Source organism: Salvelinus alpinus, chromosome 36 (assembly GCF_045679555.1).
Source record: "Salvelinus alpinus chromosome 36, SLU_Salpinus.1, whole genome shotgun sequence".
In the NCBI taxonomy this organism is placed as follows: Eukaryota; Metazoa; Chordata; class Actinopteri; order Salmoniformes; family Salmonidae; genus Salvelinus; species Salvelinus alpinus.
In genome coordinates, this window is record NC_092121.1 from 7918728 (window position 1) to 7943699 (window position 24972).

Consider the following 24972-nt stretch of genomic DNA (forward strand, 5'->3'; position numbering starts at 1 on the left):
ACCTCCCCCACTCACTCTCGCTCTCTCTCTCTCCCCACTGAATTCAATTCTCTCTCTTCTCTCTCACACAGTCTTTCTCACCACGTCCACCCCCCCCCCCCCCCTCTTTCTCCTCCCCCACTCAATTCAATGCAAAGGGCTTTATTGGCATGAGACACATAAACTCAGCAAAAAAAGAAACGTCCTCTCACTGTCAACTGCGTTTATTTTCAGCAAACTTAACATGTGTAAATATTTGTATGAACATAACAAGATTCAATAACTGAGACATAAACTGAACAAGTTCCACAGACATGTGACGGACAGAAATGGAATAATGTGTCCCTGAACAAAGGGGGCGTCAAAATCAAAAGTAACAGTCAATATCTGGTGTGGCCACCAGCTGCATTAAGTACTGCAGTGCATCTCCTCCTCATGGACTGCACCAGATTTGCCAGTTCTTGCTGTGAGATGTTACCCCACTCTTCCAACAAGGCACCTGCAAGTTCCCGGACATTTCTTGGGGGGAATGGCCCTAGCCCTCACCCTCCGATCAAACAGGTCCCAGACGTGCTCAATGGGATTGAGATCCGGGCTCTTCGCTGGCCATGGCAGAACATTGACATTCCTGTCTTGCAGGTAATCACGCACAGAACGAGCAGTATGGCTGGTGGCATTGTCATGCTGGAGGGTCATGTCAGGATGAGCCTGCAGGAAGGGTACCACATGAGGGAGAAGGATGTCTTCCCTGTAACGCACAGCGTTGAGATTGCCTGTATTAACAACAAGCTCAGGCCGATGATGCTGTGACACACCGCCCCTGACCATGACAGACCCTCCACCTCCAAATCGATCCCGCTCCAGAGTACAGGCCTCGGTGTAACACTCATTTCTTTGATGATAAACGTGACTCCAACCATCACCCCTGGTGAGACAAAACCGCAACTCGTCAGTGAAGAGCACTTTTTGCCAGTCCTGTCTGGTCCAGCGACGGTGGGTTTGTACCTATAGACGACGTTGTTCCCGGTGATGTCTGGTGAGGACCTGCCTTACAACAGGCCTACAACCCCTCAGTCCAGCCTCTCTCAGCCTATTGCGAACAGTCTGAGCACTGATGGAGGGATTGTGTGTTCCTGGTGTAACTCGGGCAGTTATTGTTGCCATCCTGTACCTGTCCTGCAGGTGGGATGTTCGGATGTGCCGATCCTGTGCAGGTGTTGTTACACGTGGTCTGCCACTGCAAGGACAATCAGCTGTCCGTCCTGTCTCCCTGTAGCGCGTCTCACAGTACGGACATTGCAATTTATTGCCCTGGACACATCCACAGTCATGCCTCCTTGCAGCATGCCTAAGGCACGTTCACGCAGATGAGCAGGGACCCTGGGCATCTTTCTTTTGGTGTTTTTCAGAGTCAGTAGAAAGGCCTCTTTAGTGTCCTAAGTTTTTAAAACTGTGACCTTAATTGCCTACCGTCTGTAAGATGTTAGTGTCTTGACGACCGTTCCACAGGTGCATGTTCATTAATTGTTTATGGTTCATTGAACAAGCATGGGAAACAGTGTTTAAACCCTTTACGATGAAGATTTGTGAAGTTATTTGGATTTTTACGAATTATCTTTGAAAGACAGGATCCTGAAAAAGGGACGTTTCTTTTTTTTGCTGTGTTTGTGTTTACATTGCCAAAGCAAGTGAAATAGATAATACACAAAAGTGAAATAAACAACAGAAAATGAACAGTAAACATTACCCTCCAAAGGAATAGAGACATTACAAATGTCATATTATGCCTATGTACCGTGTTGTAAACGATGTGAAAATAGTTTAAGTACAAAAGGGAAAATTAATAAATATAAATATGGGTTGTATTTACAATGGTGCTTGTTCTTCACTGCTTGCCCTTTTCTTGTGGGTCTGTGTAATCTCTCTCTCTCCCTTACTCTCTCTCTCCGCAACTTTCACCGCACCATGGCTGGCTCTGTGCATAGTCACACTGTCCCCCTGCCAAGGTTTATAAATAACTTCTGAAGTAACAGCTGAGTGTAAAATTAAGCGCTTAACCTACATCCAGCGTGTCCAGCCCACCTAGCGGCATCTGTCTCTCTCCCCCTACCCAACCCAACCCCCAGACGGATCCAGACTAAGAGGGGGGAGCACTGCAGTCCAAAGGGCACGTTTTCAAACAGACGCAGCAGTTCGAGGCGAGTCTGTGATAGCCAGGACCCAGAGGAATGGGAGTGGGGGGGTAGCTTCATGATTTAGAGGTGGGGTCTTAAGGGAGGGTCCCAGGCAGATATAGGCAACTGGGAAACCTTGGACCGTCAAGAGAGTGCAATGGTTAGGATATAACACCGTAGAAATGTTGTGTTGACCTCCACTGTAACCCCTCACATCATGACATCACAGCAGACCACTCGGTCTAGTAGAGTCCTGCCTGGCTGGCTGCAAACATTAGGCATGGACAAAGTGCAGCTTGCTTGTTAACAAATCAACTCGCCAGTAGATAGGAAGCAAAACACAGAATGTGAAACTCCCAGTAAAGACCAGACCAGCGAGGATAGATTCCAGCCAAGGCCATCCAGTGGACTGGACAGAGAGACTAGCCTCCATAGAGACTGTGAACAGGCTCATGTCAGGGACACTGCATTGGACTTTACGGGTTGTATTGTGGTAGCTACAGTAGACGTTCCGATGATCATCTCTGCTGTACCCCAGAGGACAACACATGACTGGGTCTGTGAGGTGTCGAGAGGGAAAGAGGAGGGAGGAGACCGGGACAAAAGAAGCCCTTTGTGCCTCCCAGTTGCAGCCCAGAGGGGATGACACTACAGTCGTGACAGGAACATCATCCTTCCATCAACCCAACCCTCCTCCCACCACCATATTTACTGTATACAGTAGACTCAACATGACATGACTCAGCAGTTCACTACCAAGGTCGTGTAGGCTATACTTTAGGTGGGTTCTGGTGATGGTTGTTTCTGGGTATAATGTGTATGTGGGGGCGTGTGTGTGTCTGCTTGCATGCGTGTGCGTTCACACACGCTCATCCCTCCATGTGCACATTTGCATCCAGCTGTGGGTTGGGTAGATTTAGATTTGAATTAATAATAAGGGCAGACAAATCCCCCCTGGGAGTCCAACATGTAGCGGGACATCACATCATGGTCTAGTCTCTCTGCCCTATGGTTTATCCCTCCTCTCCCAGCAGCACCACTGTCTGCCAGTTCCTGTGTGTTCTTCACAGCCCCGCTGCACAGCAGGACACTCCACTAACACATCCACACAACACATCCTAAGGGTAGCAACATGAATGCTGCTGCCATGCTATGTTGTTGTCTTAGGTCTCTCTTCAAGTAGTATTGTGGTGTCTCTCTTGTCGTGATGTGTGTTTTGTCCTATATATTTATTTGATTTGATATTTTTAATCCCAGCCCCTGTCCACGCAGGAGGCCTTTTTCCTCTTGGTACGCCGCCATTGTAAATAAGAATGTGTTCTTAACTGACTTGCCTAGTTAAATAAAGGTTAAATAAAACAATTAAACAGTTGATTGGCGCGTGGCTACTGTATAATTTTTACATTTCAAAAATGTATTTGGGTTTGTTTGTTTGTTTGTGTGTGTGTGTGCAAGTCTGCAGAGGACATTGGTCTAAATGAGCATGGCTAAAAGGGTCATCGTGGTCACATGTTTGTCATTAACTTCATGACAAACTTGTGACCTCCATGCAGGCCCAGGGCTCCTCTTGAAGAACAGAGTGGTAGGGTGGTTACGAGACACACACACACACACAAAGCTTTATTCATACTGAGCATAACAACAGCTCTTCATAGAGAGGTCGATGTAACCATCAAAGCATTTGTCACCATCTGATGGGAGCAGGGATACTGAGGGCTACTGAGTGAAGCAGGAGAGAGGGCAGTGCTCTGTAAAGCGGGACAGCCACATGTTGACACGCTAACGAATCGCATAACGAAGGGTATTCAACAGGGGAGGTTCCAAGGCCTGTCTCTGGGCCCTTTACGGCCGGGGCCTGATAGAATCATTACGCTGTTCGGAGCAGGAACAATGGAGGGACACAGAGGGCTTTGATCATGAGACCGACTCAAGGGAGATGGATGGGGAGTGTGGCTCAGAGGACCCCTCGTGAACCGCCCCGGGGAGGGACGAGTGTGGAAAGGACGAAGGATAACGGATTGCAGGATGACTGGTTTATGCATCCCCAATTCTCCAAACTTTATAACCTTCTGAGATGGAAAGGGGAACTAAGGGAGAAAACCTGTTATAAAAGGCAGTGTAACTGTGGTAACTAACTCAGAAGGTGAGTGCTCTGCACATGGGTCGACTGACTCCCACTACCACTTAGCCCCATCGATCAGGTGCGTCACACACACACGTTGCTAAGGAGAAGTCGGCTAAGTGAACCTGTTGCACTCCGCTGGCGAACACACGCCGCCAGATTGAAAGGCCCAACGCTACCTACTGAGAGGAGGCAAGAGAAAAGACATGAGTGATGTCATTACTATCTATCCAGCTGTAGAATACTAATACGCCGGCAGTCAATATTAGAACATCTACCCTCTGTAGTGCACTACCAGTGTCAATGGCAGCAGCAGTACACAAGTACACACACAAACACACACACACAGTCTTGACCCATGGACAGATCCCATTGTATTGTTGCAAAATGGGGAAGATGATAACCCCCCCCCCCCCCCCCCCACCACGGTGCTAGTCAGTACAGCCTTGGAGTTGAGAACACCTGCTAGCTGTGATTATGGGGCGAAGAGAAAGGAGGAAAGACACACAGACATTACGCACACTCACACACAACAAGCACACACAGAGTAGACAGGCTCTCACTGTGAATAAGCCTCATTCTAACTGACATTTTCACACAGCAGCCAGAGACTCAAAATGTGTGGTATTATTTGGATCCTGAGAACCAGATAGGCCAGACAGCACTGCGCCTCTTTCGTCACCCACACCCCCTTTTACATCCCCTCAGTGGGATACAGAGAGAAGAGGCTGTCTTGGATGTTTGAACGAAAGGAAGAGCGCACATACAAAAGAAACACACGCCCTAAATGCCCACCATACTGTATGTCAATATTGATGACAGTCAAAATGAGACACGGTGAAATGCTCATGGGTGTTACTTGTGTGTGTCAAAATGACTGCTATCTATTGTAGGCTACAGGACTGTCAGTCTATCTCGCTCCGTCTGAGAGTCTAGCAGTAATAATGTCCTCCTGACTGGTTCTATAGGGAAAGGGGGGATACCTAGTCAGCTGTACAACTGAACGCATTCAACTGAAACGTGTCTTCCGCATTTAACCCAACCTGGGAATACTGAGTGGAGGGAAATGCCTGAGCTTTGCGCTGTCTGGGAAATTGAGCTCCTTCTTCACAAGTTGGGCATTGTGGCTAAACCCAAAGACCAACCCACACAGCGTGGCAGAGAAGAGAGAGATGTCAATCCGAGAAAAAGGTGCTTGGGTTTTAGTTTGATTAGTAAACAAAAAGCATCTCAACCTCAGCACACATTCTTGACAACCCAACTTTTTGTTTCTGGTTCTACATTCGTCACTGTCCTAGAAATAGAAATACACAGCTAAACCTGGACGACCAGCCCAACCAGAAGTGAAGCCAGATCCCGACATAGCTCATCGGCAGCACTTCTATTTAAAAACCAAAGGGCCTATTTCTATACTGTAACTCTGTAGCGGGCGTGACGGGAGCAGCACGCATAGATGGCAATTGAAAGGCATTCTCTGACTACACCGATCCATGGACAGCCTCAGACTACGCGTCTCGACACAGCACAGAGGCCTCGGCTCTCTAAAGGAATATAAGCCTGTGTGTGTGTGTGTGTGTGTGTGTGTGTGTGCGCGCGCACACTTCTCCTCCCCACCTCTTATAGAGCACCAGAGGCTGGAAAGCTGTTACTTCCATGTCAGTGGCTGGAACATTAGGAGACTGCAGAGTGATGGAAGGGGAGGGCAGGGCAACAAGTAGAAAGCAGAATCAATCAAAGCACACATGGGAAAAGATGGGACCACATATATGAGTGATCAAACACAGTCTGCCATTGACAACTGCTCAATGCAGTCATGCTGATGTGGTTACCTACTTCGGCTTCATTTACACAAGCAGCCCAATTCAGATATTTTGCCCAATTATTAGCAAAAGAGCTGATCTGATTGATTAAAAAAACAATTAGTGGGAAAATATCAGAATTGGGCTGCCTGTGTAAACACAGCCATAATGGCAAGAATAATTCAGAATTGTGGATTGTCTGAGCGCCCACTAGACGAAAGAACACAACACAGCCTAAGGGCTAGTCATACACAGCTGTCGTAATAAATGTTGCTTCTGCAAGACTATGGTCTAGAAGAGGTATTCCTGTACCCCCAGGGGTACGCGCAATGTCGTTGGGGGTACGGAAAATAAAAAATTAATTAAATTTAATATATATATATATTTTTTTTTTCCCCCCACATTTTCAAACAGTCCATTTATATTTTCTAACGGGGCTATACATTTGGGTGAGTTTTTTCCCCCTCCCTCACCTGAGTAGCCTCGTTTCAGTGGCAAAAATCAAATCAAACCATCTAGTGTTCAGCGAAAAAACAACACAATGTCAAATACAGGTAGACTAGTTAAATAATTAACATCCAATCACATTAACCGTTACTCTCTCGCGGGAATTCCACTAACGGTCCATATGTAGCCAAACTTAGCTGCTGCTCATTCAGTTTGCTCGAAAATGGATAAATGGTTAAAAAAAGTAGAAACATATACCATAGAGACACATACCAGCTCTACTGGTAGTACTGCTACTACCAGCAGTACTAAACCTGCACCTGTCGACGACACAAGTTGTTCTGCTTCCACGAGGACATCCAATGCTAGCATCAGTAATTCTACATTTGTTGTTAGCTCAGCCAGCATGGACACTAACAGTTGTGAATCTGATTCAGCCGAAGAGCTGGTAAATGTCCGTTACGTTTACGGGGGGTCAATTAAGGAAGACATCCTCTTCTGCAAACCGCTGGAAACCAGGACAACAGGAGAGGATATTTTTAAAGTACTGGACAGCTTTGTGACATCAAATGGAATTTGGTAGTCAAGATGTGTTGGTATCTGTATTGATGGGGCAAAAGCCATGACAGGGAGACATAGTGGAGTGGTAACGCACGTGCAAGCAGTTGCTCCCGACGCCACTTGGGTACACTGCAGCATCCACCGAGAGGCTCTTGCTGCCAAGGGAATGCCTGACAGCTTGAAAGACGTTTTGGACACTACAGTGAAAATGGTTAACTTTGTTAAAGCAAGGCCCCTGAACTCTCGTGTATTTTCTGCACTGTGCAATGATATGGGCAGCGACCATGTAACACTTTTACAACATACAGAAGTGCGCTGGTTATCAAGGGACAAAGTATTGACAGGTTTTTTTTAAATTGAGAGACGAGCTTAAAGTTTTCTTTACTGACCATCATTTTCACTTGTCTGACCGCTTACATGATGACGAATTTCTCACACGACTGGCCTATCTGGGTGATGTTTTTTCTCGCCTGAATGATCCGAATCTAGGATTACAGGGACTCTCCGCAACTATATTCAATGTGCGGGACAAAATTGAGGCTATTATTAAGAAGTTGGAGCTCTTCTCTGTCTGCATTAACAAGGACAACACACAGATTTTTCCATCGTTGTATGATTTTCTGAGTGCAAATGATCTCAAGCTTACGGACAATGTCAAATGTGATATAGCGAAGCACCCGAGTGAGTTGGGTGTGCAATTACGCAGGTACTTTCCTGAAATGGATGACACAGACAACTGAACTCATTATCCCTTTCATGCCCTGCCTCCAGTCCACTTACCGATATCTGAACAAGAGAGCTTCATCGAAATTGCAACAAGCGGTTCTGTGAAAATTGAATTTAATCAGAAGCCTCAGGGCAGCGCTCAGAGTATCCTGCCTTGGCAAATCACACTGTTAAGACACTGATGCCCTTTGCAACGATGTACCTATGTGAGAATGGATTCCCGTTCCTCACTAGCATGAAAACTAAATACAGGCAGACTGTGTGTGGAAAATGACTTAAGACTGATACTCTCTCCAATACAACCCAACATTGCAGAGTTATGTGCATCCTTTCAAGCACACCCTTCTCGTTAACATGTGGTGAGTTATTCACCATTTTTGATGAACATATAAAGTTTTATATGTAAGATGGCTACATAAAGAGCAAAACTATTGATTGCTATTATATTATTATTTGTGCCCTGGTCCTATAAGAGCTCTTTGTCACTTCCCACAAGCTGTGTCGTGACAAAAACTCACATTCATTCTTATGTTTAATACATGTATCGTATAGTGTGTGTGTGTGGCAAGCTTATAATGATGGCAAAAAACAACATTTGAGAATGCGCTGACCCTGGTGCTCCAGTACGCAGCTGGAGGTTGAATGTTTAAAGGGGTACGGGACTATAAAAAGTTTGGAAACCACTGTTCTAGAAGAATATTGCACCATAAACATGTCATTACCGTAGCTCTGCGGCTATGTCCGATGAATGATGCTTTAGTTCACAGTGAGCGGACCAGATATTTCTGCTGAGTCTTTGCAGCACAGGAGCCATAGTTCACTGGTGATGACATAGAGAGAACGAGGCTGGCCTTTTGCAACGCTGTGGAGGGGTAGGTGAAGTATTTAAAGGGAAGGGAAGAGTGAAAAAGTAGAGGGAGGGAGGGAGGGAGGGAGGGAGTTAGCTTGAAAAGCACGCTGGTGAAGCATGTAACATGGAGGATCTGCCAATGAGAGCCAAGGTAATGTAGCTAGGACAAAAAGAACCAGGCCGGGCAAAGACCAAATGTCTGTAGAGTGAAGTGTAGTTTTATAACAATTGTTTAATGGAGTACACTCCCAGCCTCATTAATGGAGGACAGGAGTTTTTCAAGAGTTTTTATCAATAGTTAGTTCAGGTCACGTAGTCAGGAAAGACACCTGACCTTAGCGAATAAGGCAGACTTACTGGAATAGCGAGTGTTTGTATAACCGCATTACATCTTACGTCACCATTGGTTATGCCTGTTCATTTGTCCCTCTTTGGAACCCATTAAAGGACGTGTCCAAGTAGACACTAGAGACTTCAGGTGAGTCATAGTGGCTTCCTCTTTCTCTGAAGTAGGCTAGGCTAAATTCTTGTTACTCTCACCATTTTGTGGGGAAGAACTTTGGATCAGTCTGATGTTTACTGGGATACGTCTTGTTCTGGAAGCAGAACTGAGTGATTTCCACTAGATGGGCCAGCTGCAAAGTCAAAATAGGCTATATTGTAAAAACCATGAAAACAAACATTTGCTTTTTAGTCGTAGCCCTTTACACTCGTACCCGTATACTTGTTGAAAATAGATTTGGGCACCGATAAGCACCTAAATTGGAACACAGTAGCTGTACAGTAACCTGCTAAAAATGACGTCAGAACTCAGGCTATAAGCTTCACAGTGCTGTATGGATTTTGACTGAGAGCCGTGCTGAACTTGAGCACCGCGCATGACAAGGAGTTTCCCCCATCCCTCCCGCTAATTAGATAACTTTTGCAAATGTTTTGCTGTCTGAGTGAGGGAAGTGCTGTAAATTAAGAGAACTTTGAAAGATGAGACGTTGAGGATTATAATAAATACAGCTTTGATGTCGTACAAGCCAGCCAAACACCTGTGAGTCCAAATGTGCACTTCACATTTCCATATCATAAAACTCATGTCATATACAGAGTCAACGTTTATGATCACTATCTCTGATGAACAGTCACAAGATGACATGGTGTCATACCCTTGGGTGTCCTGAACAGAATGAGCCTATGTTTGTCCATTGTGAAGAAAATTTGCCACGGAACACACAGCTGAATGCACGCATGACTCGTTTCTATGCGCACAAAATTACAATCCGTTTCTCTGAATTTGCCATGTGAATGCCTAACACTGTCAGATCGTATTTTATAACTTAGCTAGTCATGTTGGCAATCGAACAAGCTTTTAAATGATGCCCACCTGACTCGTTTTTGGATTGCGTAAACACCAACAGTAATTGTGTGATTGTGGGGATGCAGGGTTGTGTTCCAACCAAAACGACTACAAGTGTGCTCTAGTTCCTCAACGGCACAGCTAGGAGAGCTCGAAAAAGCACCTTCTAGTTGAAGACTCTTCTTTGAGTCATAAAGTGCATTGAAAAACTGTGAACACTTTGGAGAGGTGTTAGGCCACTTGGAGACACCAGTTAGTCCTCTCACTTAAACCCATGTTATTTTTATTGCACCTAACCCCACATTTTCCAGGTATATTCTTATCATGTTACTGAATGTATCCCGAGTATTTTCAGATTTCGTTATCAACAAATGCAGGGAGAAAAGTACAGTACAGTAAATGTAATGCAAAATAAATTAACTGTGTAATGTTTGGAATCCCTCATGTCAGGTGAACTTTTGTGTTCTCTTTGGTCTAATAATTTCCCCATAATCTCCAAACTGTTCCCTTTCAATTGCTCATTCCTTTCATTTAAATTTAGCCCTATCCCTATCGGCCAATTTCCACGAGTGTAAAGGGTTAAGGTCAGGGTTAGGCAATAGGGTTAGCAGTGCGGTTAAGGTTAGGTTTCAAATCAGATTTCAATGACGTTGTGGCTTTGCCAGCTAGTGACCACTCTGCAAAGCTGCCTTCAGAACAACATTCATGACAAAAAACGCTAACCTGCCTTGAAACAGTGGAACACTTGTGCTCTGTCAGACACACTGGAACCTCTCAGAAGGCATGGGTCACATCATTTGAGTGGTTTTGAATGATCTTGAGGGGATTCCATTTAAATGAAAGCACAACTCTTATACTATATATACAAAAGTATGTGGCTATTTCAGCCACACCCATTGCTGACTAGTGTATAAAATCGTGCACACAGCCATGCAATCTCCATAGACAAACATTGTTAGTAGAATGGCCTTACTGAAGAGCCCAGTGACTTTCAACGTGGCACCGTCATAGTTTGTCAATTTCTGCCCTGCTAGAGCTGCCCCGGTCAACTGTAAGTGCTGTTATTGTGAAGTGGAAACATCTAGGAGCAACAACGGCTCAGACACAAAATGATAGGCCACACAAGCTCACAGAATGGGACAATGGTCTGTAAAAATGGTCTGTCCTTGGTTGCAACACTCACCACGAGTTCCAAACAGCCTCTGGAAGTAACGTCAGCACAAGAACTGTTCGTCAGGAGCTTCAAATGGGTTTCCGTGGCTGAGCAGTCACACACAAGTCTAAGATCACCATGCGCAATGCCAAGCGTCGACTGGAGTGGTGTAAAACTCGCCGCCATTGGACTCTGGAGCAGTGGAAATGCGTTCTCTGGAGTGATGAATCACACTTCACCATCTGGCAGTGCGAAGGATGAATCTGGGTTTGGCGGATGCCAGGAGAACGCTACCTGCCCGAATGCATAGTGCCAACTGTAAAGTTTGGTGGAGGAGGAATAATGATCTGGGGCTGTTTTTCATGGTTTCCTTCACTGGAACTATCTTAAAGCATACAATGACATTCTAGACGATTCTGTGCTTCCAACTTTGTTGCAACAGTTTGGACTAGGCCCTTTCCTGTTTCAGCATGAAAATGCCCCCGTGCACAAAGCGAGGTCCACACAGAAATGGTTTGTCAAGATCGGTGTGGATGAACTTGACTGGCCTGCACAGAGGCCATCTTTGGGATGAATTGGAACGCAATCTGTGAGCCAGGCCTAATCACCTACATCAGTGCCTGACCTCACTAATGCTCATGTCTGAATGGAAGCAAGTCCCAGCAGCAATGTTCCAACATCTAGTGGAAAGCCTTCCCAGAAGAGTGGAGGCCATTACAGCACCAAAGGGGGGACCAACTCCATACTAACGCCCATGATTTTGGAATGAGATGTTCGACGAGCAGGTGTCCACAATTGTTTGGTCATGTAGTGTACATTGAAATAGACAATGCTACAGTATGTTGTGTGATGCGCCCGTCTAGGAGCCACTGTAAACATGTGCTCAGTTAATTGTGCTAGTTAAGTCCGCAGACTTGTTTTGGTGCATTGAAGGGATGTTGAGTGAGATAACGATACAACAGTAGACTGTAGATTAAATAGCATGGAGCACCAAAGAGATTTGATTTAGATTTCTCTGCTCTCCACCAGTGTGTGAGGAGAATGGACACACACACACACACACACACACACACACACACACACACACACACAGATACTGTTCTTCCTGTCGCCTTCAGAAGCATGTCCGTGAGAGGGGAGGTAGAGCAGGAGGGAGGGAGAGAGACAGGTGCTGATTGAGCCAAGCGTTCTGTTCTGATCTGTGATCTGTGATCTCTCTCTCTCTCTCTCTCTCTCTCTCTCTCTCTCTCTCTCTCTCTCTCTCTCTCTCTCTCTCTCTCTCTCTCTCTCTCTCTCTCTCTCTCTCTCTCTCTCTCTCTCTCTCTCTCTCTCTCTCTCTCTCTCTCTCTCTCTCTCTCTCTCTCTCTCTCTCTCTCTCTCTCTCTCTCTCTCTCTCTCTCTCTCTCTCTCTGACAGTGTGGAGCCTTGCTCTGACCTCGTTGTGCTCACTAGGCATGCTAGGCTCTGTAAATCTCTCTCTCCTCTCCTCTCCCCACCCACAGCCCTCTGCAGCCTGCTGTCTCTCTGCTCTGTGTTGGCTCATTCTCTCCAGCCATCTGGACAGGGTATGGTCCTGAGACATAAACAGCTAAACTAAAGGGGCCTACACAAACAGAGACACGGAGCATCGTATGTGGTCCATTGCAAAATTTGAGCCACATAAAAGGTACGTAGAACTACACAGAAAACGATGCTCCGTCGCAGCGTTTGCGTAAAGTGGCCTTAATTTGTTATTGAACCTTTATTTAACTAGACAAGTCAGTTAAGAACTAATTCTTATTAACAATGACGGCCTGGCCAAACTCGGACGACGCTGGGCCAACTGTGCGCCGTCCTATGCGACTCCCCATCACGGCCGGATGTGATACAGCCTGGTTTCGAACCAGGTACTGTAGTGACGCCTCTTGCACTGAGAGACCGCTGCGCCACTCAGGAGATTCCCTGAGTAACTGCCTGACTGGTTGACTTGCTGACTGACTGACTGTGGGTATCAGCAGCACATTGCACTACACACGGAGTGTCCACAGCGTCCACTTCTAGGGAATGATTTGGACACGTTCCGTGAACGTTTGGCACTAAGAGCCTGGTTCTCATGTCATGTTAACATAATCCTAAATCCAGGACCGCAGGGTCACACAGGTTCCAATCTAAGGGAGGCGCTCGGAGGCACTAGGATACATGCATCCGCAACTCCATACCTTCAGTAGTTTTTGGGTTGGTGTGTGTTGTGTGTGTGTGTGTGTGTGTGTGTGTGTGTGTGTGTGTGTGTGTGTGTGTGTGTGTGTGTGTGTGTGTGCGTGTGTGTGTGGTGCGTCAGAAAGTCATATAATCACGGGGGGATGACATAAGGCTGGGGTCAGCAGGAGGAATGCCAGCTGGCAGGAAAGATGCCAGGCCACAGCCAGGTTGGGTTGGACCAGTTCCCTGCAGCCTCCTCCATCCACAGTGGGTAGGGAGAGAGAATGAGCCAGGCAGGAGGGAAGAAGGACCAACAATCCCTTGTTTACACTAACTGATGTCAGGCAGTCCACACCATTCCTCAGATGTTAACACCTCTAGCACCATATCGTCATGTCCCTTACAACACAACCACCAGTAGAAGATCAGGTCCCACTGACATAGAATGACTGTAAACACAACAAGCATGGTCCTGTCCTTCTGACCTACAAATCCTACTGTAGGATGGCAGCATGTGGCACGGGGCTATGAGGTCTGGGCTTGTTGGCAGGGAGCGGGGACAATCAATTTCCTAAAAGAATAAGCCATCACCAAGAAGCTTAACCTACATATGGATAAAAACAAGATGGCAGATGAAATGACCCACTGAAAGACCCATCACTAGCACCTGTCACAAACACTTCATTTCACACATCTGTCAGTTAAGGACATGGACCTATGACTAAGGCATGGCTGGTAAGCCCCTACTGCTGTGGTATTTGCACATGTGTGTGCGTGTGTGCATGTGTGTGTACGTAGTCTATTGGCAAAGACAAGGCTCACAACACAAACAAAGCAAACAGAAAGTGTAGCAGATCAATTTAGACCAATAATGTTTGGGTCTCATTATCCAGCTCTAATTTGGCCTAAAAACCTTGGCCTGGGCTCATGGGGCAGAACTAACACAGCTGACCACATGGAATGGCTGCATTGTTCAGCCTCAGCCCCAGTTACTGGAGACTGGAGACCCTGCCTCCATAGCAGTGAATTCCCTTCCCTCCAGCAGCAGAGCCCAGACCTCGGGCCCCATGGAGGAGACCTGACCACATTAGTGCCTGGTCACTGCCCACACCCTCATCAGAGACTTCAGCAATCCACTGACAACCAGCAATTCTGCTCTCTCTCTCTCTGCAGTAAGTGAACGTGTAAGAAGGCAGCTTCTCCACTTGTCCAACAGGGCTTGTTACGTGACAGCAGTTACAACACAGCGAGAGAGAGACAACCAAATGCTCTACTTTATTGTCCAGATCAGTATGTGTATAAAGTCCTAATCACATCAGTCAAAAATTAAATCACAGAAAACCAAGGCTCCCGCCCAGCTCTGTGTAGCTACTTTGTTACCATGAATTGGCCTTCAGTGAGACTGGTCCAGGGCCAATCCCTGCCATCTGTCCAGGAGCCAAGGTCCACCAGAGGCCTGATCCCCCCCCTCACAGACAGCCTGTGCTACTTCGGTATCTGGTTCTGTCCCAGAGGAACCACCACTAGCCAGGCTCTCTGACACACTAACCAGTCAGTCATAACCTCACATAACACAAGCCAGCCTTATCCCTGTGGGGTAGCCTTATAACCTCAAGAGATCTTGCTTAGCGGCGCAGACCGGCCACCTCCAGGATTAGAGGTCTTTTCTGATGACACAACAGCCTCCTCCAAGTGAACAGACAAACCATTGTCTCTGTCAGTAGGGTCGTGGTGGAGTGGATCAGACAGGCCAGGCGGCCCGGTGTGGTGCGGTGCTGCTGTCTCAGACGGCTGGTTGCAGTAAAGCAGCTTTAGAGGAGGGATGAAGGGAGAGAAAGAGGAGATTAAGAGGCTGAGATTGACAGCTGGAGACGGTGTAATGAGGCCCCTCAACAAAGGGCCTAGGAAGACAAGTGTGAGGGGGGACCATGTTTACGCATCCCTTAGAGGGTTGCTGATGGGGCCTCAGAGAGCCTCCTGGGAGAGGAATTTCAGGGGCCACCATCCCAGCCCCAGTCCCAGCCCTGCCCCAGTTCCAGTCCTACCCCCAGCCTAGCCCTGCCGCAGTCCCAGTCCTGCCACAGTCCCAACCCTGCCCCAGTCCCAGTCCTGCCCCAGTCCCAGTCCTGCCCCAGTCCCAGTCCTGCCCCAGTCCTGCCCTAGTCCTGCCCCAGTCCCAGTCCTGCCCCAGTCCCAGCCCTGTCCCGGTCCCGGCCCTGCCCCGGTCCCAGCCCTACCCCAGCCCCAGCCCTGCCCCAGTCCCAGTCCTGCCCCAGTCCCAGTCCTGTCCCAGTCTGAGCCCTGCCACTGTCCCAGCCCTGCCCCAGTCCCAGTCCTCCCCCAGTCCCAGCCCTGCCCCAGTCCCAGCCCTGCCCCAGTCCCAGCCCTGCCCCAGTCCCAGCCCTGCCCCAGTCCCAGCCCTGCCCCAGTCCCAGCCCTGCCCCTGTCCCAGCCCTGCCCCTGTCCCGGTCCTGTCCCAGCCCTGCCCCTGTCCCAGCCCCTGTCTCAGCCCTGCCCCTGTCCCAGCCCTGCCCCTGTCCCAGTCCTGTCCCAGTCCGAGCCCTGCCACTGTCCCAGTCCTGTCCCAGTCCTCTCCCAGTCCCAGTCCTGTCCCAGTCCGAGCCCTGCCACTGTCCCAGTCCTGTCCCAGTCCTGTCCCAGTCCTGTCCCAGTCCTTCCCCTGTCCCAGTCCTGTCCCAGTCCTGTCCCAGTCCTTCCCCTGTCCCAGTCCTGTCCCAGTCCTTCCCCTGTCCCAGTCCTGCCCCAGGAGGACTTGTGGTAATTAGAGGAAATTGCTACTGCTCAAATCCCATTAACTCTCTCTCTCTCCCAAGGCTTGGAGGAGGAGACTTGCAGTAGACATGCCCACAGGGTTAGGATCTGTCTATTCAAACAGCTTAGGCATCGAGGCATCAGTGGAGGCAGAGTTGACCCTACAAAAAAGGGTCCTATAGTAAATGAAGTTAAATAGAAGAAAAAGAAGCCAGCTCTCACTAGATGTAGTTGCAGCAGATCCTTATATTTTTGATCTTTTCAGAGGCAACATGTCCTAATAGTCAATGTCCTCATGTAGAATAGACATGCTAGAGTCGAGCCAGACTAGTGGAGGTCCCTACTTTATAGCATTTCCACTATGATGATGATGACTGTAAAAACGTCTAGCCGAGCTCCAGCTAGCCATTGAGACAACTATGTTTTATTGTCACACACACCAGGTAGGTGAAGTGAAATGTGTTTTTTTTCAGGGTCAGCAATAGTAGGATGGTGTCCCTGGAGCAAATTAGGGTCAAGTGCTCGACACATTTTCCACCTTGTCGGCTCGGGTATACGCTCTAAACGCTAGGCTACCTGTTGTCCTAATAGCGTAGCCTACCAATCTGCTGACACTGGACAAGATTTTTTTGTAATTCCGCACATTTAAAAAATATTATTATTATATATATATATTTTACCCCCTTTTCGTGGTATCCAATTGGTAGTTACAGTCCTGTCCCATCGTTGCAACTCCCATACAGACTCTGGAGAGGCGAAGGTCGAGAGCCATGCGTCCTCCGAAACACGACCCGCCATGTCGCACTGCTTTTTGACACACTGCTCGCTTAACCCGGAAGGCAGCCGCACCAACGTGTCGGAGGAAACACCATCCAACTGGTGACCGTGTCAGGGCAGCGTGCATGCGCCCGGCCCGCCACAGGAGTCGTTAGAGTGCGATTGGACAAGGACATCCCGGCCGGCCAAACCCTCCCCTAACCCGGACAACGCTGGGCCAATTGTGCGCCGCCTCATGGGTCTCCTGGACGCTGCTGGCTGAGACAAAGCCCAGGATTGAACCCGGATCTGAAGTGATGCCTATAGCACTGCGATGCAGAGCCTTAGACCGCTGTGCCACTCAGGAGACCACACTGGACAATCATGACCAGCATAGAGAGTGTTATCATCACAGTGCAATTTAGAGAAGAGAGAAAGGGCCTGAGAACCAGCCGGGGGGTAAAGAAAGGGGCAAAAGTCAAGAGATAATAGGAGTGACCCATTTCCTGCAGGGAAACTAGCCAGCTAATAGGCTTAAACCAGTCACAATGATCACACATTCACATCAATCACTTAAACCAAAAAATGCACTCAAACCATAACATGACTGCTTTGCTGGTAGTGTCTGTGTGGTTGGGACTGGGAGACAGACAACCACAGTTGGTTTTCACTGATTGGAGAGGTTGACGAAGGCCGTTAGTAAATTGGACTGTCGGCTGTCTGCTGTCGACTGTCGGCTATGAAAAGCCAACTGACATTTACTCCTGAGGTGCTGACTTGCTGCACCCTCGACAACTACTGTGATTATTATTATTTGACCATGCTGGTCATTTATGAACATTTGAACATCTTGGCCATGTTCTGTGATAATCTCCACCCGGCACAGCCAGAAGAGGACTGGCCACCCCTCATAGCATAGTTCCTCTCTAGGTTTTGGCCTTTCTAGGGAGTTTTTCCTAGCCACCGTGCTTCTACACCTGCATTGCTTGCTGTTTGGGGTTTTAGGCTGGGTTTCTGTACAGCACTTTGAGATATCAGCTGATGTAAGAAGGGCTATATAAATACATTTAATTTGTCAATAGGTGATGTGAACTACAACACTTCCAGATCACATCACGATGACCCATTAACAGCAGTGAGATGATTAACTCCCGGTCTGTAGTCTCTTTAGACATCCGGGTTGCTTCCCACAATTTTCAAATGTTCTGTCTGAACACGTCTGTATGTACCTGAACTTCAGTTTGATATTGAGCAAAACTACTTAACTGCCTACATCACTACCTTATGCGTTTGCATAAAATACAAAATAGTAGTTAGCAAGATGGAGATCACAGAGGTTATTTTGAATTAGTGCATTTCACAATTGACTAGTTTGCATTAACTATCTTCAATAAAACCACTGCAAAGGGTAGTTGGGTTTTCGAGACTAGCTTGTCTGGTCTCTGTGTGGCAGACTGACTTGAAGCAGGGGGGAGGAGCCTGCAGCCTGAGCCTGCACCTCATCAAACTGTGGCATTTCATTTCTCTAACAGGCACCTTTCATCAAGGCTGTGTTTATTGAATAATTCACTTACACCTCAGCCTCCTCTGTCTGTGAGAAGTCAACCTGATTAGGAAGAAGAAGAAAGACCCTGTTGATTTATTACTGTGTGTTACTATAATACTGTCTGATGTTAGAGGTGTTACTATCCTACTGTCTGATGTTAGAGGTGTTACTATAATACTGTCTGATGTTATAGGTGTTACTATAATACTGTCTGATGTTAGAGGTGTTACTATAATACTGTCTGATGTTAGAGGTGTTACTATAATACTGTCTGATGTTAGAGGTGTTACTATAATACTGTCTGATGGTAGAGGTGTTACTATAATACTGTCTGATGTTAGAGGTGTTACTATCCTACTGTCTGATGTTAGAGGTGTTACTATAATACTGTCTGATGTTAGAGGTGTTACTATAATACTGTCTGATGTTAGAGGTGTTACTATCCTACTGTCTGATGTTAGATATGTTACTATCCTACTGTCTGATGTTATAGGTGTTACTATCCTACTGTCTGATGTTAGAGGTGTTACTATCCTACTGTCTGATGTTAGAGGTGTTACTATCCTACTGTCTGATGTTAGAGGTGTTAATATCCTACTGTCTGATGTTATAGGTGTTACTATCCTACTGTCTGATGTTAGAGGTGTTACTATCCTACTGTCTGATGTTAGAGGTGTTACTATCCTACTGTCTGATGTTAGAGGTGTTACTATCCTACTGTCTGATGTTAGAGGTGTTACTATAATACTGTCTGATGTTAGAGGTGTTACTATCCTACTGTCTGATGTTAGAGGTGTTACTATCCTACTGTCTGATGTTATAGGTGTTACTATCCTACTGTCTGATGTTAGAGGTGTTACTATCCTACTGTCTGATGTTAGAGATGTTACTATAATACTGTCTGATGTTAGAGGTGTTACTATCCTACTGTCTGATGTTAGAGGTGTTACGATCCTACTGTCTGATGTTAGAGGTGTTACTATCCTACTGTCTGATGTTAGAGGTGCTACGATCCTACTGTCTGATGTTAGAGATGCTACGATCCTACTGTCTGGTCTGAAGGAGAATGATGAGACGCTAAACTGTAAAAACTATGGTTTTATATGGCTGAAAAAAATAGTACTTTAAGATTCAGATTGTTTATGTACAGGGTTGCAGGTGTGATTGCAGGGTACAGTGAAAAGCTTAGGCTACGAGCTCCAACATGCAGGACTAAGTGAAATAAACAATGATAATGGGCGGGTGCTGCCAAAAACAAATAATAATGGGTAGCCTACATTGTCCTGCAAAATCATTCCAAAATCATCCCGCAAAATCATCCTGTTGTCCTGCATTTGGATATGTTGTGGTCACCCTAACTGTATTTCTGTAGTGGAGAGTAACCTTCCCCCCTCAGGAGCAAACCATCTGACTATTAGGCTTTTTCCATTACACCCAGTACGGCTAGTTAGTGATCCTGTGACTCCACTTCCTGGATATGCTCCAGTGTAGCCAATCAGATCACATCAGACCTGCAGGCTTTTATGCAAGTTCCCTGTAACATTAACCTAACACAGCAGGCGTAAAATAAATGCCTGCAACTAGATCCCATAAATATTGCTCTTGACAAGAAGAAGAAAAATGTGTTGGGGGAGGTTCTTTTCTCCGCTGATCAACCAATCCAGTAAAATGTGGAGGAGGAGTTAAGACGAAGTGTCGCCTTGTTAAAGTCCAAAAGAGGAAGTTGCATCACAGGCTCTCTTTCCATTTCGCCTGAAAACCGAAACATCCGTTTGTTGGGGACTCGGCAGAGGCTACTATAACATCTAAACTCCACTTACCTGGCAACGGCAAGAACTCCTAAAAAGTGTGCTACTTGTGCACACATACACAATAGTCCAAAAGTGGAAAGTAAAACAAGATGCTCCAATGGGCAGGAGGTAATGGTAATAAAAGACAAGAGGATTGACCTTGCAAACAGAAAAACAAACTGAACACCAAAAGAACATACATTAAATGTAATTTGGATGTGTTTGATTTTCTATTTTTGAATGAAAAACATGTTGGTGACAAATACAGTACCAGTCAAAAGTTTGGATACACCTACTCATTCCAGGATTTTGAATAACATTTTTGAACTATTTTCTACATTGTAGAATAATAGTGAAGACATCAGAACTATGAAATAACACATACGGAATCATGTAGTAACCAAAAAAGTGTTATATGAAAATATATATTTATATCTGAGATTCTTCAAAGTAGCCACCCTTTGCCTTGATGACAGCTTTGCACACTCTTGGCATTCTCTCAACCAGCTTCATGAGGTAGTCACCTGGAATACATTTCAATTAACAGGTGTGCCTTGCTAAAAGCTCATTTGTGGATTTCTTTCCCTTCTTAATGTGTTTGAGCCAATCAATTGTGTTGTGACAAGGTAGGGGTGGTATACAGAAGATAGCCCTATTTGGTAAAAGACCAAGTCCACATTATGGCAAGAACAGCTCAAAGCAAAGAGAAATGACAGTCTATCATTACTTTAAGACATGAAGGTGTGTCCAAACTTTTGACTGGTACTGTCTCGGCTCTCCTTCACTTTTACTTCTACATACTACGGGCGTACGCAGACAGACGCACTCACACATGCACACACACACGCCTGAGTAAACACCTCAGGCAAGAGGTAAAGGTCAGTTTGAAGGTTGAATTTTTTATTTATTTATTTTTATTTTACCATTATTTTACCAGGTAAGTTGACTGAGAACACGTTCTCATTTGCAGCAACGACCTGGGGAATAGTTACAGGGGAGAGGAGGGGGATGAATGAGCCAATTGTAAACTGGGGATTATTAGGTGACCGTGATGGTTGAGGGCCAGATTGGGAATTTAGCCAGGACACCGGGGTTAACACCCCTACTCTTACGATAAGTGCCATGGGATCTTTAATGACCTCAGAGAGTCAGGACACCCGTTTAACGTCTCATCCGAAAGACGGCACCCTACACAGAGCAGTGTCCCCAATCACTGCCCTGGGGCATTGGGATCTTTGTTTAGACCAGAGGAAAGAGTGCCTCCTACTGGCCCTCCAACACCACTTCCAGCAGCACCTGGTCTCCCATGAGGGATAAAGTACTGTTCGAACTTACTCAACCTGGTCAGACTGCATTAGTATCAATGTAGCATGTGCAGTAATAACCAAACGGATTGTTGTAGCCTACAGTAAAATGCTCCTATTGGCTTTATTATACACTCTTAGAAAAAAGGGTTCTTGCGCAGTCCCCATAGGAGAACCCTTTATGGTTCCAGGTATAACCCTTTTGGGTTCCAGGTAAAAACCCTTTTGGTTTCCATGTAGACCTCTGTTGAAAGGGTTCTATCTAGAAACAAAAGGGTTCTACCTGCAACCAAAAAGGGTTCTTCAAAGGGTTCTCCTATGGGGACAGCCGAAGAACCTTTTAAGGATCTAGATTTTTTGTTTGTTTATTTATTGTATTTTTACAGGGACAGTGCACATTAATCAACGTTTCAGTAAAAGTGCCGGTTTTAGCCGGCTGGCTAATTTTCAACCGCAGTCCCTGGGTTGATAGTACAGTCTTAGGGGGGAAAAAGGTGCTAAGTGTTTTGTTTTGTGACACACAGTCTGCCTGAATGCTGTTCACACGGATGGATCTTCTTCTGTACTTCTCCTATGCAAGGTTACTCTTTTGTCCAGCTAAAGGGTTTGTAAGATAAAAAACATGGAAAAATAACTGTATGAAGAAAACAGTTTCTGCTTGCAAAAATGCAGGTTTGTCCTCCTCGTCATTGATTTCTATTTGGAAGCCCACTTCTTACATGCATCTAATGTCACTCTATCCCTCTACACTCATCTCCCATTCGCTGTACTGTACCTTCCCCCATGTTCTTCTAACTCTCTCGTGTCTTTTCCCTTGGTACATTTCTGCCCCTCTCTCTCTTGCTCCACATCAACACCCCTGTAAACACCAAGGCAGGCAGCTTTTGAGAACCCTGTCCTTTGACCTTTCCAGCTTGTCACGTGTCAGAGTTCAGATAGCTGCAGTTTCTCACACGCGGTGTCTAATGTGGTCACCAGAGCCAAGCCCCCCCCTTCTCACTACTCCTCCAGCACCCCACCCCGCTCTTTCTCCCTCATGTGCACTTCGTAAAGGTCACCCTCTACCCCACCTCACCCACCCTCCCCTCAAATCCCAGTGATCTGCTTAACCATAACCTATGCTGGAGTTTTATTGCACTGTAAAAACAACAGAGTGACTCACACCCTCCTTCCCAAATGGCACCCTACAGCAGTAATCTGGTCAAAAGTAGTGTGCTACAAAGGGAAAAGGGTGCGAATTAAAGTAGATTTAAAGTCCACACCTGTTTTACTTGGCACATGTGACTAATAACATTTGATTTGATTTGAGACGCAGTCCTGGTCTCGGGGCAGAGTGGACTAGGGAGCTGTGCCACCTAGGATAGAGGAGACCATGACTCAGAACCTAGCTACAGTATGGAACAACAGGAGCCTGCAGTAGTACACAGTGGTACACAATTACACAGTGCCAAGTGGTGCTTGCTGCTGCCTGGGAATCTCTAACATCCAGCTGTCCTTCTTGCAACAGCTGATTTGAAGTGGAGACTATGCTACTGCTGAAATAATACAGAAGAATAACAAAAAACACCACTCAACTATAGCTATGTCTATTGAAGCATAATGGAAATAACAGAAAACACTGTTGCCATGGCGTTTTCGAAGGGAAAGCAGTTGATTTGACCTTGCAGACTCACTGGGTTGTGACACATTTCATAAAGAGCCCCACAAGTACTACAAGGGCGTGTCTCCTGCGGCTGCATGTGACGCTCTGACATTCATAACAAGATATCCCTGAATCAAAGTTGCCACTTTGAATTTGTGCTCTGATTGCATTTCAGTTGAATGACGTTGCCACGGTGAGTTAGCGCGGGGTTCCCCCCAAGGCTGTGGGCTTTCTGCCTCATATGACCTGCTAATAGTGTAATGGACAACACACATTGTCCTTTCACTGGGAAACCTTTTAGCTGAGGCCTGAGGGACTCCAAATGTCACACTGTTGCTAGGCTTGTGGCAGAGGAGCAACCCACTGGCAAGCAGAGCAAAGCAGAGCGAACATCCAGCCAAAGCCAAGTGGGACGAGAGAAGCAAAGGTGTGGGATCATGGATGGGGCCGGGACTGAGGCTGGCAGTGGTGCTGGGACTGAGGCTGAGGCGGGCAGTGGTGCTGGGACTGAGGCTGAGGCTGGCAGTGGTGCTGGGACTGAGGCTGAGGCGGGAAGTGGTGCTGGGACTGAGGCTGGCAGTGGTGCTGGGACTGAGGCTGAGGCGGGGAGTGGTGCTGGGACTGAGGCTGGGACTGAGGCTGGCAGTGGTGCTGGGACGGAGGCTGAGGTGGGAAGTGGTGCTGGGTCTGAGGCTGGCAGTGGTGCTGGGACTGTGGCTAAGGCTGGCAGTGGTGTTGGGACTGAGGCTGGGGCGGGAAGTGGTGCTGGGTCTGAGGCTGGGACTGAGGCTGGCAGTGGTGCTGGGACTGTGGCTGAGGCTGGCAGTGGTGCTGGGCCTGAGGCTGGGGCGGGCAGTGGTGCTGGGATGGGGCGGGCAGTGGTGCTGGGCCTGAGGCTGGGGCAGGAAGTGGTGCTGGGACTGAGCCTGGGGTGGGCAGTGGTGCTGGATCTGAGGCTGGCAGTGGTGCTGGGACTGAGGCTGGGGCTGAGGTTGGCAGTGGTGCTGGGACTGTGGCTGAGGCTGGCAGTGGTGTTGGGACTGAGGCTGGGGCGGGCAGTGGTGCTGGGCCTGAGGCTGGGGCGGGCGGTGGTGCTGGGACTGAGGCTGGTGCGGGCGGTGGTGCTGGGCCTGAGGCTGGGGCGGGCAGTGGTGCTGGGACTGGGGCGGGCAGTGGCTTTGCAGCTGAGCTGTGGTAGTGGAGGTTCTTTTGGATCATCAGACACCTCCATGCCCTCCCAGGCAAAACAAAGGACTTGACCTGATTTTCTCTGGGACATTTCCTGGCACTGTACATATAATCCAGTTCCTTCTATTACGATGCTGGAATGATTATAGTAGTCCCTCAGTCTCCCTGGGATAATGTAGATAAACTGAAAGGGCAATGAGTCACGGCAGTTATTCCCTCCGGAGAGAGGCTTTCCTAAATTACACCTCAGATCACCATTACCGTGTTGGTGTTTCCCTTTGTACTGTCCACCATGTCCACACAGTCCATGCTAATACAGCGAGGTGATGTTTCAAATCCACAGCATCATATGGCACCCTGAAATAACTGTTCTGAATATAAATCCCTCTACTCTTCCTCCTCTTCTTCCTCCTCCCCCTTCTTCTCTTCCTCCTCCTCCCCAGCCCGCACCGCGTTGTCCCATTAGGCTCTGCAAAACTCACCCAGGGAGTAGTTCATGCAGTTTGTGCAGCAGCCCTGTCCTGTCACCAGTCTATATTGACTGGGTAAAAGGCTCCTATTGACTTTGCCACTGAACAGGCATGAGAAGGGAGGAGAGAAGTCCTCAGAGACGAGCTCCGTTGAGGCCAGGACACTG

General features: G+C 47.2%; 1 protein-coding gene across 4 annotated transcripts in view; it reads right to left on the reverse strand.

Annotated features, from left to right (window-relative positions):
• Positions 1–24972, reverse strand: part of LOC139565479 (signal transducer and activator of transcription 5B-like) — a 90451-nt gene that overhangs the window by 47740 nt on the left and 17739 nt on the right. For 2 of the 4 annotated variants that reach the window (XM_071385857.1, XM_071385858.1), the window contains exon 2: positions 8531–8670. The exons of the other annotated variants lie outside the window; for them this stretch is intronic. The gene's annotated coding sequence lies outside the window, so the exon portion shown is untranslated. The remainder of the gene's footprint in view (positions 1–8530; positions 8671–24972) is intronic. 4 annotated transcript variants of the gene reach the window in all.